The sequence below is a fragment of the Lissotriton helveticus genome, chromosome 6 (assembly GCF_964261635.1).
Source record: "Lissotriton helveticus chromosome 6, aLisHel1.1, whole genome shotgun sequence".
NCBI classification, from domain to species: domain Eukaryota; kingdom Metazoa; phylum Chordata; class Amphibia; order Caudata; family Salamandridae; genus Lissotriton; species Lissotriton helveticus.
In genome coordinates, this window is record NC_136067.1 from 1,931,517,028 (window position 1) to 1,931,530,819 (window position 13,792).

General features: G+C 43.5%; 1 pseudogene; it reads left to right on the forward strand.

The window, feature by feature from the left end:
- LOC144762938 (uncharacterized) overlaps positions 1-6,838 on the forward strand; it is a 29,787-nt pseudogene extending 22,949 nt beyond the window's left edge.
- Positions 6,839-13,792: the final 6,954 nt, after the last annotated feature.

Genomic DNA, 13,792 nt, shown 5'->3' on the forward strand with positions numbered 1-13,792 from the left:
TTGTCTACCATTGTAGTTGAAAGTTGGATTACCTCGTTAAGAAGATCAACCGCACATAGATGTGAAGCATCGCCGTCAGCATTGGTCGCATTAGCAATGTTCGAATCAGATGGTACCTGTGTGCCTGTCGTTTCTCGTACCTCAACAGTAGCATTTTGCGTCTGTGAGATCTCAATGAATGCCATCATCAGAATTGGTAGCCGCTGGGGACAACACAGTGCATGGGCCGTTACTGGTTCCAGCAAAGTATAAACATCCATTGGCATGACTGATGGGAGTGTCAGACAAGTGTCTAGCACGCATTCTTCTCCGCATAGCAGGCATTGTAGAACAGGTAAGATGCAATCTTGCCAAATTGGTCTGAATGATAGAAACCAAGTGGTATTCAATTCTCTTAGACGAGGTAGTCCCAAAATTTGGACGATGCGCTCACAACACTTCATCGCCAGTAGAGTTGTCTCCACGGTGAACTGGGTGTTGCTGGTGAATTGACTTGCCATATCGCAGCAGTAGGAGCAAAAATAATATCCCTGCAGCGAGTCCCAAAATGAGAGGCAATCCGCCAAACACAGAGTGCACGAAGTTTGCAAATATTCCTAGGACTGCTTCAAAAGGTGCTAACAGTCCTGAAAATACTGTCTTAAATACATGTACAATACCACTCGTATCAGACATGTTTAAGATACGACTTAACATTTCTGAGAAATGAATAGGGCAATTTGTAGTTAGGAGGGCATGTATCTCTGCAGAAGTCCTTGCGACTTGCAGATCATACGTTTCTTTGGCCGAGGTCGGTGGCACAATTTTTTGTAAAAGAATGGCTTTCATTCTGCTTAAAGTATCAATTTGTATAGAAGAGATGTTCAGTGAAGGCCAAAGTGGCGACTCCGGGTCTGTCTTGGTTTTAGGAAACAATACTTGCATACAGCAAGTGACCCTGGCTGACACAGTTACTAGATATGGTATTTCTGGCAACATGCCACAGCAGCTGTGATCGTGTAACTTCCATTGGAAAGTTGGCCAAAAAGTGGATCAATCACCGCAGCCGGAGAACCTTGCAGGTGGCAGGATAAGTTGTTAGAGGAACCATCACAGGCCCCGTGTAGGCTTATATCCTGACAAAGGAGGGAACCGCTTAGTGCGTTTTCACAGTTTTTCCCGCTAATAAACACTCCACGCCTCCCACTCCAACATCTTTGAGTGTACGATAATTCCCAGGATGTCTTGATGTATTCTTTACCCAACCTTACATATAAGCCTGCTGGTATGTGTTTTAGGCAATATTGAAAATGGAAAATTGTAACAGGCAGAGTGATTGTTCCAGGTATGATCCATTCAGTAGCTGGCTTTTCAGCGACAGTAAATGTCAATCTTTTCAGTTTTTCAATGCTCAGCAACGTATAGTCTGCTCCCCTCTGTGCCAGTTTGATCTGTTTATCAGTGAGATTAAATTCTGAAAACAGTGACGTAGTGTTGATTAGACGCCAAGGCACATTGCCTGAATGAAGGTTTTGTAATGTCCAGCCTAATAGCATTATAGAACGTAATTACGACTGACCATGTTGCAACATGACCAAGTCCTGTTCCATGATGTCTATGGCAGAAGATACTATGCTGTCCAAAGAATATATCCTGGACGACAGAGTCGTTAACCCATTATCAACTACAGAGAGAGATTTCTCTAAGTTACTACAATCAATTTCTCGTATTCTTTCTGCAGTCTCTGATTGTGTAATCTTCCATATTTCCTTATATGCAGCATATATAGCGGCATATATAAAACGTTTATGACGCGGTGTTCTTGGTCCTAGCAAGAATTCCCTAAGATCAGCACCATCTTTAAGTAAAGATAAGTGTTGTTTAATTGATCTTTGTAGCCATTCAAGGCATAACTTTCCTATACTGTATGTTGTTACTATCCCTGGATGCTGTCTCTGAACATATCTTGGATCTGGCCCAGTGAATTTGAACCCCGAGTTTTATTTAGGAATTTATTTTGACAGGTGTTTGTGTCTGTGGACCAGATTACCAGTTTTTTTCCAATCTGGAGCTGTTCTGTTGTAAAGCAAAATAATATTTACATTGGCCTCCCCCTCTGAAGTGTTATCACATCTTGTGTCGGTGCAGGTATGGACGGTTTGTTTAGGTCTTTTATCTTGGCTAACCCAAGACAAGATGTCTGTTGGACAGTGTCATTCAAAAACATAATTTGCTCTGGGATGATGCAGGCTCTAAATAAAGCTTCTATCCCCTGCACTTGCCAATCCTTCGTGCCCCAGACAGGCTTTGTCTCAATGTTGTCTTTCCAAAAGTCAAAACCTAATGTAGACAGCTGAGCATAAAAGGCTGCAGAATAAATTTGCTTGGTATTTGTCATTCCTGTCTTATTAACATTTTTAAAGTAAAATGATTCTGGATTGGATACATTGAAACCTGAAAAGTATGGACATTTTTCATTATATGTTTTTGAGCTTCCGTATGGTGGCGTAGGACAATGTTCCCATTATTTATACATTGATACATTTCTAGGGTTTGCAGATTTGTGCAAGAAATGATGACCATAATGATTATAACGATCACGACGGCGGTTCGAAAACACTGGAAAGAGGGCCTGACAGAACCACCTACCTCTATGGGTTGCCAATATGTCGTGGTTGCTGTGGGCACCATCAAGGCAGTAACATGCTTATATAGGCGCATGACCCAAGAAGCCCTAACCCCATTGAAGGCTCTAAAGACGAAGTGGGAAACTGATATAGGGAAGGACATACCAGACACGGCATTGAATGGGATAGTGGAGAGGGCCTGGAAAAGCATGCGAAATGCGCGGTTCCAGTTGGTGCATTTTCACATCCTACACAGGGCATACCTAACACCAGTCCGTTTACATAAATACTTCCCAACCCAGTCAGCATCCTGCCCAAGATGCGCAATGGATGACGCTGATTTCAAACATATGTTGTGGGCTTGCCCATCTCTTGACTCTTTTTGGCAGGGGGTGACAGCAGTGCTAAGGGATGTCACCGAGAGGGACCTACAGCCCTCCATGGCACATTGTATCCTCCATTGGTTTCCCGACACTTCAAAGAACAAAATCACCAGTAAATTTATAGACCTGGGTTTCCTCCTATCTAAGAGAACCATAACCTCCCAGTGGAAAGCGAGAAAGGGTCCCAGTTTAGATAAATGGAAAATTGAATTTAGTAAGTGGGCTAACTGTGAGGGGGCTGTCAGGCTACAAATTGCACACAGAACGGGTAATGAGCAGGCGCTAGAGAGGGCGAGAGCCTGGGAAAGATTGGTCATGGAACATACACCCTATGCGGATGAGGATGGTGAGGCTCCAGCAAATAGCCCAGAGGCACGCCCACTTTAGTATATCGAGGCGCTCTCAGGAACCTCACCTTGGCCGGATGGCAAACTGCTACCCCTTCCTGTAAAGTGAGACGTTTCATACCACAAATCTATCCATTGGTCCGATTGCTAGGTACCTCAGGGTTATAGGCCCAATTGCATTCCGGCGAAGACACACTACGACACGCCTAGGGGAGGGGGGTGGGGTGTATTGAGGAAGGGAAAAGAAGGGGGAATGGTTGGGGAGGTTTGAGGTTGGTTGGGGGGAGGTAAATGTTCAGGGACTTTGTTCCAGCATCCATGCATGGATTGAACTGGGGGATCATCCTTTACAACGCAACTTTTACAACGAAGTACCTTTACGACGCAACCATTACAACGCAACTTTTACAACGAATTGCGCTGGGGGGCGCTCTAGGATAGGGAATAGTTTCCAACACCTTCCCTGCTATCCACGGGGACTGGAGTTGGAATAGTAAATTAAACTATTCACAATACAGCGCCCCCAACGCAAGTCGTTGTAATGACTTGCGTTGTAAAACTTGCGTCGTAAAGGCATGCGTTGTAATAGCATGCGTTGTAACGTCATACATCCATTGAACTGACACTGTTGCAAGGAACTATATGCAAATGAGAAAATGCTCTTCTGATTGAAAATTTGCTTAACTAAGTTCCTACCTTGTAGAATGCAGATGATTATGACTGATATGGCACTTACTGATATGATGACTTATTGTGTTCTAACCCAATAAAAATTGTTGTGAAAAAAATAATAATAATAATGATTATAACAATACATTTGTCCATAATCTGATGAACCTTCTAAATAGTCATGATTTGTAAATACAGCAGACATTTCTAAGTCTAACATCATATTATTATTGGTCTTGAAGTTCCAATCATCGGAAAAGGTACTAGATGCAACAAAGTCATTCAAAGGAAATCTTGAACTGGTGTGGAATCTTCAACAGCTCTGCAGGGCCAAAAATGTCATAATCAGTTCTGTCCTAAGCTATACCCCCAGGTATAGGAACGGCTGTGATGTTTACTGACCACAAGTCTCTTTGTTCACGATGAGATGATTTGTGTGGCTTGAGGAGTAAGATGATGTTCCTACTTGCTGTGTCCTTTTGTACATATCTTCCATTTATCAGCATTGCCAAAGTTATTACCAGAGCCAACCAAAGTAGAAGAAAGAGCACACTCAGCACAATCCAGAGTTAAATCCATGGTGAAACCAGATAAGTCTTTTCCAGGTGATGAAAAAGGTCTGTTGCTTGTTATTTCAAAGTTCTTTTTACTGGAGTTGTTTCAGGCTCGCTGGGATCCTTGGAAAACGTATCAAAGTTAATGAAATAGCCAGAGGCAGTTCTGTCAATTGTAGGGATTGCATCAGGATTCGTTGAAATCGCTGGAACCACTTGCTCACTTGTTACATTTATATAGGCAGATGCTACTTCATTGTAGACAGGTGTTTCTTAACAAACTGTCATTTGGGTTTCAAGAGGTACAAGTTCTATAGCTTTGTTGCTTAGTCCTTCATTTCGCACTGCAGATTCTTCAAAGGTGATGAGTCTCTCAGTTTGAACCTCTTGGATAGTAGCTAGAGCTGGGCGTCTGCTGCATTGGCGGAGTCCACTTGGCCTACTGCTTATGATCGGCCACATGATGTGGTTTTACCAGGTCGATTGACACAAACCTGTTCTCCTTCTTTCCAGCAAGGGGCGGCAGTAATACTGTTCTTGATCCATGGATTGCTAGGACAGGTACTGGTTGTCTGTATGAAGGCCCAAATTCCTTCTTGTTCGCGATCTTTTCTCTGACTAGATCCCCAATATTTGGGATCCCGCAGGCCTTGCTGGGATGGTCGTTTTTTTTCTTCAGTGGTTGTTGGCTCCAGGAACACGTTACTTTGTCTCATTCTTATTTCATTTAAGTCCTGCAAAACAGCCAAACGATCTTTGATATCAAAGGGTTTTTGGTCTACCACTGAAGTCTGACAATCGAGGTCCGCTACGATCATTCTGGTCCCAAAAAGGACTTTATATGGAGTGATACCCCCTAGAGAACTTCTTGGCAGATTGTTAAGACTATGTTGGACACGTATTAGATGCTTGACCCACCCGTCACCCGAGCCTAATACCCTAGCTGTTATAGATTGCGTTATGTCCCGTTTTTTTCTCTCCACTACCGAATTTCCCTCAGGATGGAATGGACTAGAGTACTGCAATGCAACGCCCAAATTGGCCATGGCCTCCTTGTAATCTCGAGAGCTAAATGCAGGACCCTGGTCAGAATGTAGCGTGCCGACTGCGTATGTGCCGATAAAGGCTCGCAAATCTTTTATAACAGTTTGAGCGTCAGCTGAGCGCTGAGGCCACATCCAAATGAATCTTGATCACGAATCCACTGTGATCATAATATATTTATAGTTCCTATCCCTTAGCAAGGGACCGCAGTGGTCCAGGTAAACGCAAGCTAATGGTTTATCTGAAATTAACAGGGGCGTCTGCGTAGGACGTTTCATAGTAGAGACTTTCATCTTTTGGCAGATTTCACATTCTAAAACATAGTTTTGGGTTGGTTTCCTCATACGCGGCCACCAGTATCTTTGTTTTAATAATGACACTGTGGCGGAAACACCTGCATGTGCATAGGCGAGCCCTTCATGTGCTGCTAAAATGAGTCCTAATCTATGTTCCATGTTTGGAATTACTCTATGCTCCACTCCAGGGATTCGAGCAAATGGAACATTATTTGCATCAGTTATGTATGAGTATTTGAGTGGAAAGCCTTTTGGTAATGTTTTACCACTGTCTTTGCTTGAAGCATTGACAGCTTGCATTATTTCGTCGTCTATTTTCGTTTTTGAACGAGTGATTGCAGCTAAGGAATCCGTTTGCACAGCTGCCTTCGCGTCTTCATCAGCCAATGAATTCCCTGCAACATGAACGCCATCACGTTGATGACTCAGTGTATGTATCACATGAGTGTTTTGTAGTCCTTGTCGTAACTGAACTACCTGTTCCTAAAGCAACATATGCTTGATTGTGCCACCTTTTGCATCTTTGTAACGGTTTTGAATCCAGTTCTGCAAGTATTCTTTGTCAGATTGAACACAATAATACGAATCGCACACTATGAGTGTGTGGAATTTCGCGGTCCGTATTTTCAAGCGCCACCTTGAATGCTTGTAGTTCAGCTCGCTGAGCTGTACAGTCTCCTAGAGATTGAGTTTTAGTGACCATTGGTCGGAATTTGCCATCTCGCCAACGACATTTAATGATCGCGCATGCAGCACTATATGCTTGTTTACCCCCAGTAGCAGGCTGTGCTGATGCGTCAGTATAAATTATACATTCAAACTGCTCTAGAGGCAGAATTTCAGTAGGCAGAGGACATTCTTGTTCATATTGTAAAAATGCTTGTGTTTTCAGATAAGGATCGAAAACGTATTCAACTTCTGTCACAGCAAGAGAATTAACCCATTGTATCCATCTTGGATGTAAAGCTTTAGCATTGGGAATGCTCGCTTTCGTTACTGCTTCTAAGGCAGGTTCAGGTGTAACGGCCATTATGCGCTTACCCTGTGCGAGGGCTCTCTCTTTTGCTACTGCAGTTTGAAACTCTGTCAGAATTTTTTCTGTAGAAGTAAATTTAATTTCTTCTTGTGTGTACAAGTGTGATTTGTAAGCTATTGGTACTTTTTCACCTTCATTAAAAGTTAAGTATGTGAATCCGCATTGTCCTGGAATGATTCGGATCACTAAGTTGCGTACGTTTACGCGTGTTTGCCAATGTTTAGTTGCTAACATGTCTGTTTGCAATGAACGCAAAATGTCAGTGTGTTTTTGTGTCCAATTAACTGTTTTAAAATCAGGTTCATTAATTCGTAGAGAGGTTTGACCCTTTCTGTGTAGTTTAGAATGTATGTTCTTTCGAAATTCAGGAAACCTAGAATTGATTGTAAATTTTTCAGTGTTTTTGGAGGTTGGAGCAGCACACACTTTTTTCTAAAAAGTTTGCTGCCAGGCTTTTACCTTCACTTGATAACTCATATCCTAAGAAAAGGACATTGAGATGGGTAATTCTTGATTTCTTAAAATTGAATTTATACCCTTCAGAGGCGAAGCCCGTTATAATGGTGTTCACCCTGTTCAAGTGCCTATACAAGTCATCGTCTGTCAGATAGATGTCATCTACATATGATAATGCTTTGTCATCATACGTTTGTAGTAACTCTGTTACCCTTGCTGCAAATAACCCAGGACTATTCTTGAATCCCTGAGGGAGATGACAGAAGTGACGGTGTGTCCCCATAATTGAGAAAGCGGTCAAATACCTACTTTCTGGTGCAATGTTTTCGACAGAAGAAACCATTAGAAATATCTCCAGTGGTTTTGTACTTTTTACGCACAATGTTATTCAATAATGCTGCACTATGTGCATTTTGTACTGCAAAAGTTTTGCAACAAGAGTTTAAGCATCTGTAATCCAAAACTAGACGATATGTATTGTCTGGTTTGGAGACCGGAAACAAAGGATTGTTCATGGACGAGGTGCATGTTTCAATCACCCCTTGATATTCAAGTTGATCTAATATCACCCTGACCTATGTTTTAGCTTCTTGTTTAACTGGATACTGCTGTTGTGCAGTTGGTTGATTTTTTTTAACTGGATTTTATGGTGAGGAGAATCCTCATCCCATCCTACATGATTTTTGTATAATGCAGGAGCCTGTGCTACTGCCCATTTCCTGGCATAGTTATATTTTAAATGAATAAGAATATGGTTGGAGAAGGCTGGCATAATGATGTCCTCGCCATGTGGGCACTCCCTGACAAATTCTGGTGGCCAGTCTTGTTCAGCGAGAAGAATCTCATAACCCTGAGAGAGTTGCTCCCAAAAGAGTGCTCTTACTTTTCTTGTTATATCTTCCTCTATCCAGAGTGTTACTTCATGTAAGTTATGTGGACAACTAATCCTGGTATCTGCAGTTTCAACTTGAATGTATTCATTCAAGTCCACTGTCTCCAGGTGATCCTTCTTATTGCGAGCTATGGTGACTTCTGCTGCGCTGTCGGACATTGTCTGAGCCCACTCCCTGTTCTTGAGTTGTGTCCTCAAGATCCTCGGCATGTCTGATTTTTAGACCTGCTACCTTCTTCTTGGTGAATTGAGGTTTGTTGTTTTTCTGAACGTGTTGATCGTCTTTGGACTTCACTCGTACTTCCTTGTGTTCTGACCGTCCTCTTCTTTCGGATTTCTGTGACGAAGTCTGAAAGGTACGAGAGGAACGTGTATCAGTATCTTGATATCTATCAGGTTTTCTCAAATTATCCCTATTCCTGTGGTTATACCTCCTTTCAGAGGGCTCCTTTTGAGGAGACCTACCCCTGGGATGAGAATGCTTCTCTTTAGAAGTTTGTATGCTATTTTCCCACTTCTTTTTAGAAGGAGTAGGAGTGTTTTTAGTAAAGACCTTTAACTGTGTAATTCTATCAAATTTTGTATATTACTAACTAATTGTTCATCTGACATTGATTTAATGTGAGGGTCAAGTCTGTAACGGGCTAAAGCCAGCCATGTTGCTCCTGGTCTACCTAGGGGACCAAGCCTGGTAATGTGATTTTTTATGTTTTAGGGTACCTTTAAACCAGAGTGTATGCGCTTGGTATGTTAGTGGAATTTCGATATCTTCGAAAGGAATGTATTCCTTTGGTGGTTCATCTTCCTTGTAGAAGTGAAACACTTGTGTTACTGGATTTGCTTCAGGGAAGACTATCCATGAATAGAATACCTCTGTCTGTATATATATACCAGTGCCTCTATCACAAAAACTACCCTACCACCTCTCGATGTTAGGCCATTTTTTATAAGTTTTATAGTGATGGATTTCCTTAAATTTATAGGAATGCATATAGCATCCTCGTCGGTTTCATTAAAACCTGTTATGTCAAAAGCTGCTGGATCAGCTGCAGCTCCACCGTTCTCGGTGTTATTGTCCTCCGGCATTTTGTTGACTGAAAGTTTGCAGAGCAAGTTTCAAGGAAACAAAGATAAGGTGCACAATATTTTGGAACACTGTATCCTTCAACGTTGAACAAACCAAAACGCTAATACATAGTATTTTTCATCCTACTCAGCTATGGCGGATATTTTATCCCTTAACCTCCTCCAGACGTCTATGGAAGTATTACGGAAAAAGGGGTCTCCGAGAAAAGCACGCAGGACTGAGTTACTTTAGTATCTAGCGTTAAATTAGTGCCTTATCAAACGTTGGGCGCCATGTAGTGTAGTTCCTATATTCCCAATAGGCTTTGCGCATTTGAATAATATATCCTATAGATTTGACGTAGGACTTAGGTCAGTATTGAATAAACTAAACTTAATTATGAGTGCCAGCTAGCTCAGAGGTCACTAGAAACTTTCTCGAATTCACAAGAAGGGATTTGTTTCTTATAACCGCATAAACATGACAATTTTGTTTCCCTAGGACTGGAATAACTATCTTCAGAGTCATGGAAACAATAGATAAGTATTTCACTCAGTCAATCGTGCATGCTTCTTTTCTACAGAGGTGCATAAAAATAGAGAGATGGGCGTTTCAATAAAAAGGGTTTATTGAACAGTCTTCCTTCTCATGCAAGAGATATGAACTGCTACAATCGTTAGACAGATTGCAAAGTATAATGCGTACAGCGTAAACATTAATATGAAATTATACTGTAAGAGCATTGTATGGTTTCTAAGCCATATAAAAATACATAAATAAATAACATAGGCTAAAATACTCAACTGGTGCTTCTAAAATACGCCTACCCCAATGTACCCAACCTAAGTCTAGTACAAGGGAGGAAGTAAGTTTGGTATTTAGCATAGGTTTAGTTTTGCCAAGAATCTACCAAAGGTTTCTCTAGGTTCTAATTAGCTCCATACCTTAGAATGAAGGAGGTCTGGTATCTCTTTCTCTGGACTCACTTTTCCAACACCCCACAAGGAGAGTCAGAAATACTGGAGCTGGATTTCTCAGCAGAGGAGGGCAGCTTCCTGATCAGTGCATCAGCCGGAGAGTCGGCTACTTGCTGTAGCGAGCTGTGTCGGGCAAGTAGGTTGTCGAACTGCTCCGAACCACCGTGCTTTGCCATAGCAAGTGAAGGTATATTTATACCTTGAAGGTGTTAAGGAATGCCATGTTTGACGTAAAGTCTGGCATATTAACATCATGAATGAACCCCAAGGGAATAGTTGTTCATTGTAAAACTAACTGAGTTCTTGGAAAAATCAATATTCAAGCAAGGGGAAGTCCCTAACGGCTTAAACTGGTTTTCCAAGAAATCGTTGTGACGTTTGGTGAACGGATGGAAGTAGCCATGCCTGTATTTGGTTAGCATGGGCTATGCCTAAATAAGGTCTGGAGTTCTATGCCTATGGAATCTAAAATGACATACAACAGATGGCTCACTCACGTAATGTGAAATGCTTCATCATTTGCCACCTCGCCCCACCCTGGTAAGGTGGAACTACCAGGGTTGATTCAACCTCAGGCTGAGGCTAACCAGAGGGAGTTCCTAAATATTTCTTATCTTCTGTAGATAATCCTATGATCCAGTTGGCTGGTTAAAAAATCATTAGGATAAACCACAAAGGTGTCTTTATTCTGGTGGTATCCTAGGTTTATTAAAAAAATTACCAAAGGGTAAATACAGGAGGCATATATGGGTGTAATGACCGATATGCGTCACTGTATGGAAATACAGATTCATGCCAACATGTTTCTGCCTTTCATAAGCCTAATTGTCTACAGCATTCATCAGGACTGTATCTATATGTCCCTAAACTGCTGAATGTCGGTGCAGAGTACCCATAAAACAAAGAGACAGAGAGGGCCTCCCTCCTAAATGAAATCTTTAAGTAGAAATAACCTAGGAATAAAATAATTAGAGAAGGTAGCAATGAGATATGATTTATATATTAATACATGAGGAAGAGTTCTTGAGTTCATTGTACTCTATTATATGATCTAGGGAGCCTCCCAGAGGCTCATGTGTATATAAAAACCTTGGCAACAAATGACAATAATCCAAAAGTGAAGAGGTGATTTAAAAGCATTCATTGACACAACATGCATATGTGGCACAACAACAGGTGAGAAAGCAAGGTCTTTTTTTTACCTAGTTCTACTGCGCTAATTGCTACATCATCTGTTCAGGGTGGGTCTCTCCAGTAGTCACACTCTGGTAGTAGGTTTACATATATCATCAGGGTTTATTCAGAGTAAAACAGACGACAAAGCATACAATACTCATGTCATTTTAAAGAACGAAGCGATACCAAAGGGGATGATGGACGGAGCGCTTGAGCAAATCAAACACTCACCCCCAGTCAACTGATCTGGGTTTACTACATCATCATTCTTTAGCTCACTCCACCACCCTAGTTTAGACATGGCCATAAGCTAATCAATCTGACCCTGTGCCTCATGGGAACAGTCCAGCCCGAACCGCCAAGCCATGTCTTCCCGGGACCGGAAACAAGCATCCTGGGACCGCTTTTGGGTTCATAACCCTCATCAGTGAGGCTATCTTGAGTCCAGTTACCAAGTTGAGCAAGGGACCCACGTCTGGGCATACCTTCCCAACTTAGGGCGAGCAAAGTCATACCAAAGAAAATGATGGACGGAGCACTTGAGCAAATCAAACACTCACCCCCAGTCAACTGATCTGGGTTTAATCCATCATCATTCTTTAGCTCACTCCACCACCCCAGTTTAGACATGGCCATATGCAAATCAATCTAACCCTGTGTCTCATGGTAACAGTCCAGCCCGAACCGCCAAGCCATATCTTTCCTGGACCAGAAACAAGCGTCCTGGGACCAGTTTCGGGTTCATAACCCTCATCAGCCAGGCGGGTATGCTCAGACGTGAGTCCAGTGCTCTCCATTAATTTAAGGCCCTGTAAAGTCTTCTGTTGACTTCTGGGCCTGTTTTTTTTTTTTTGAAGACGTTTATTAGTGCTCAAGGGTGCAGTACACATAGCAAAGCCTACAACCCAGCGGGCCGGCTGCAATGGAACCGTAAATCGTAAGGGTGCAATTCTGCATATGAAGGCGTATCATTGCTTCCCATTTGTCCCCGGTACATTAAATCATATATAATATAGTCACATCGCCAGGAATCAAGAAAAGAATAGGTCCATAAATGACGTCTTATTTTTCAACTTTTTCTAGAACTAAGCCATGAATACAGCAAACTAAACAAAACAGTTCGTATCGGCATGTTTCAACTGTCCTATCGTGACTTCCCCACATCAAGCCCGTCCCAGTCGCGCTGTGCAAATAGGAGACACCTCTGAACAGTGTGGTATGTGTCGATGATGTTACAGTACGGCAGGGGGCCAGTGGTGTACATGTGCTAGTGTCCTCGGACCTGAAGTGGGACAGCTCCTTTGGGGCCATGGTGTTTCACCGGTCGCCGGCCTGATTAACGGAGCATGTAGCAGTCAGGTATAGTGGCCTCGCTGTCGGTGTATCAAGCGGCGTCTACGCCTGTGGTCGCCACCTGGGGCGCCGTTGACGGTTTCTACCCACCGTAACATGGGGGGTTGGAAAGGCCACCACCGGTGAGCAGGGATCCGATACTACAAACATGTGAACAAATATGAGGAAGGGGGTGGGGGGGGAGGGGTAAAGTGCGCTTGCGGGGGCAATGTCGGCAGCTCTGCGCTGTGGGCGTGTTGCTGGGCGATGACCGCCAGTGGGTGCCTGCGTGGGCGTCGAACCGTGCCTGAGGCCTGCGCGCTGAGTGAGCCATGTCTGTGTCGGGGGGTGGGGGGGGCGCTGCCGCGGGTGGTGGTCCCTGCTATAGAGTTGGAGCTTCCGTGGCTCACCTCCGGTGTCGCCCGTCCTACGTAAGCCCCCTGACAGCGCCCTCCCCCCGCAGGGACCCCAGGAAGCCATCCCAGAGCTGTGAGATCGGGAACTGCCGCAGGCCCGCAATTTCTTCCCTGTGGAGCGCCGTGCCCTCCGCCCCGGCCCAGTTAATAAAGGATGTGAACCAGTGTTTCGGGGTAGGCGGTTCTCGCCGTTTCCAATGCCTCGTAAGCAGGCGCTTGGCCGTGATGAGGCCCAGGTCCCAGAACCGTGCCTGTGGTTTGTTCAGTTTAGTTCTTTTATAGAGTCCAAGAATGCACGCCTCCCACGTTTCCGGCAGACCCGGGCCTGTGCTGTGATTCAGGAGTGAGGTCACCTCCCCCCAGTACGCGGTCAGAGTTGGGCAATGCCAAAGCATGTGCAGGATATCCGCACCCAGCAGGTCACATCTGGGACAAACGGCAGTGTCAATCGCGAAGTATCTGTTTATTCTATCCGGCGTTAGGTATGCCTGGTGCAATACGTACAGTTGAATGACACGAAAGCGGGAATTGCGGGGGACGTT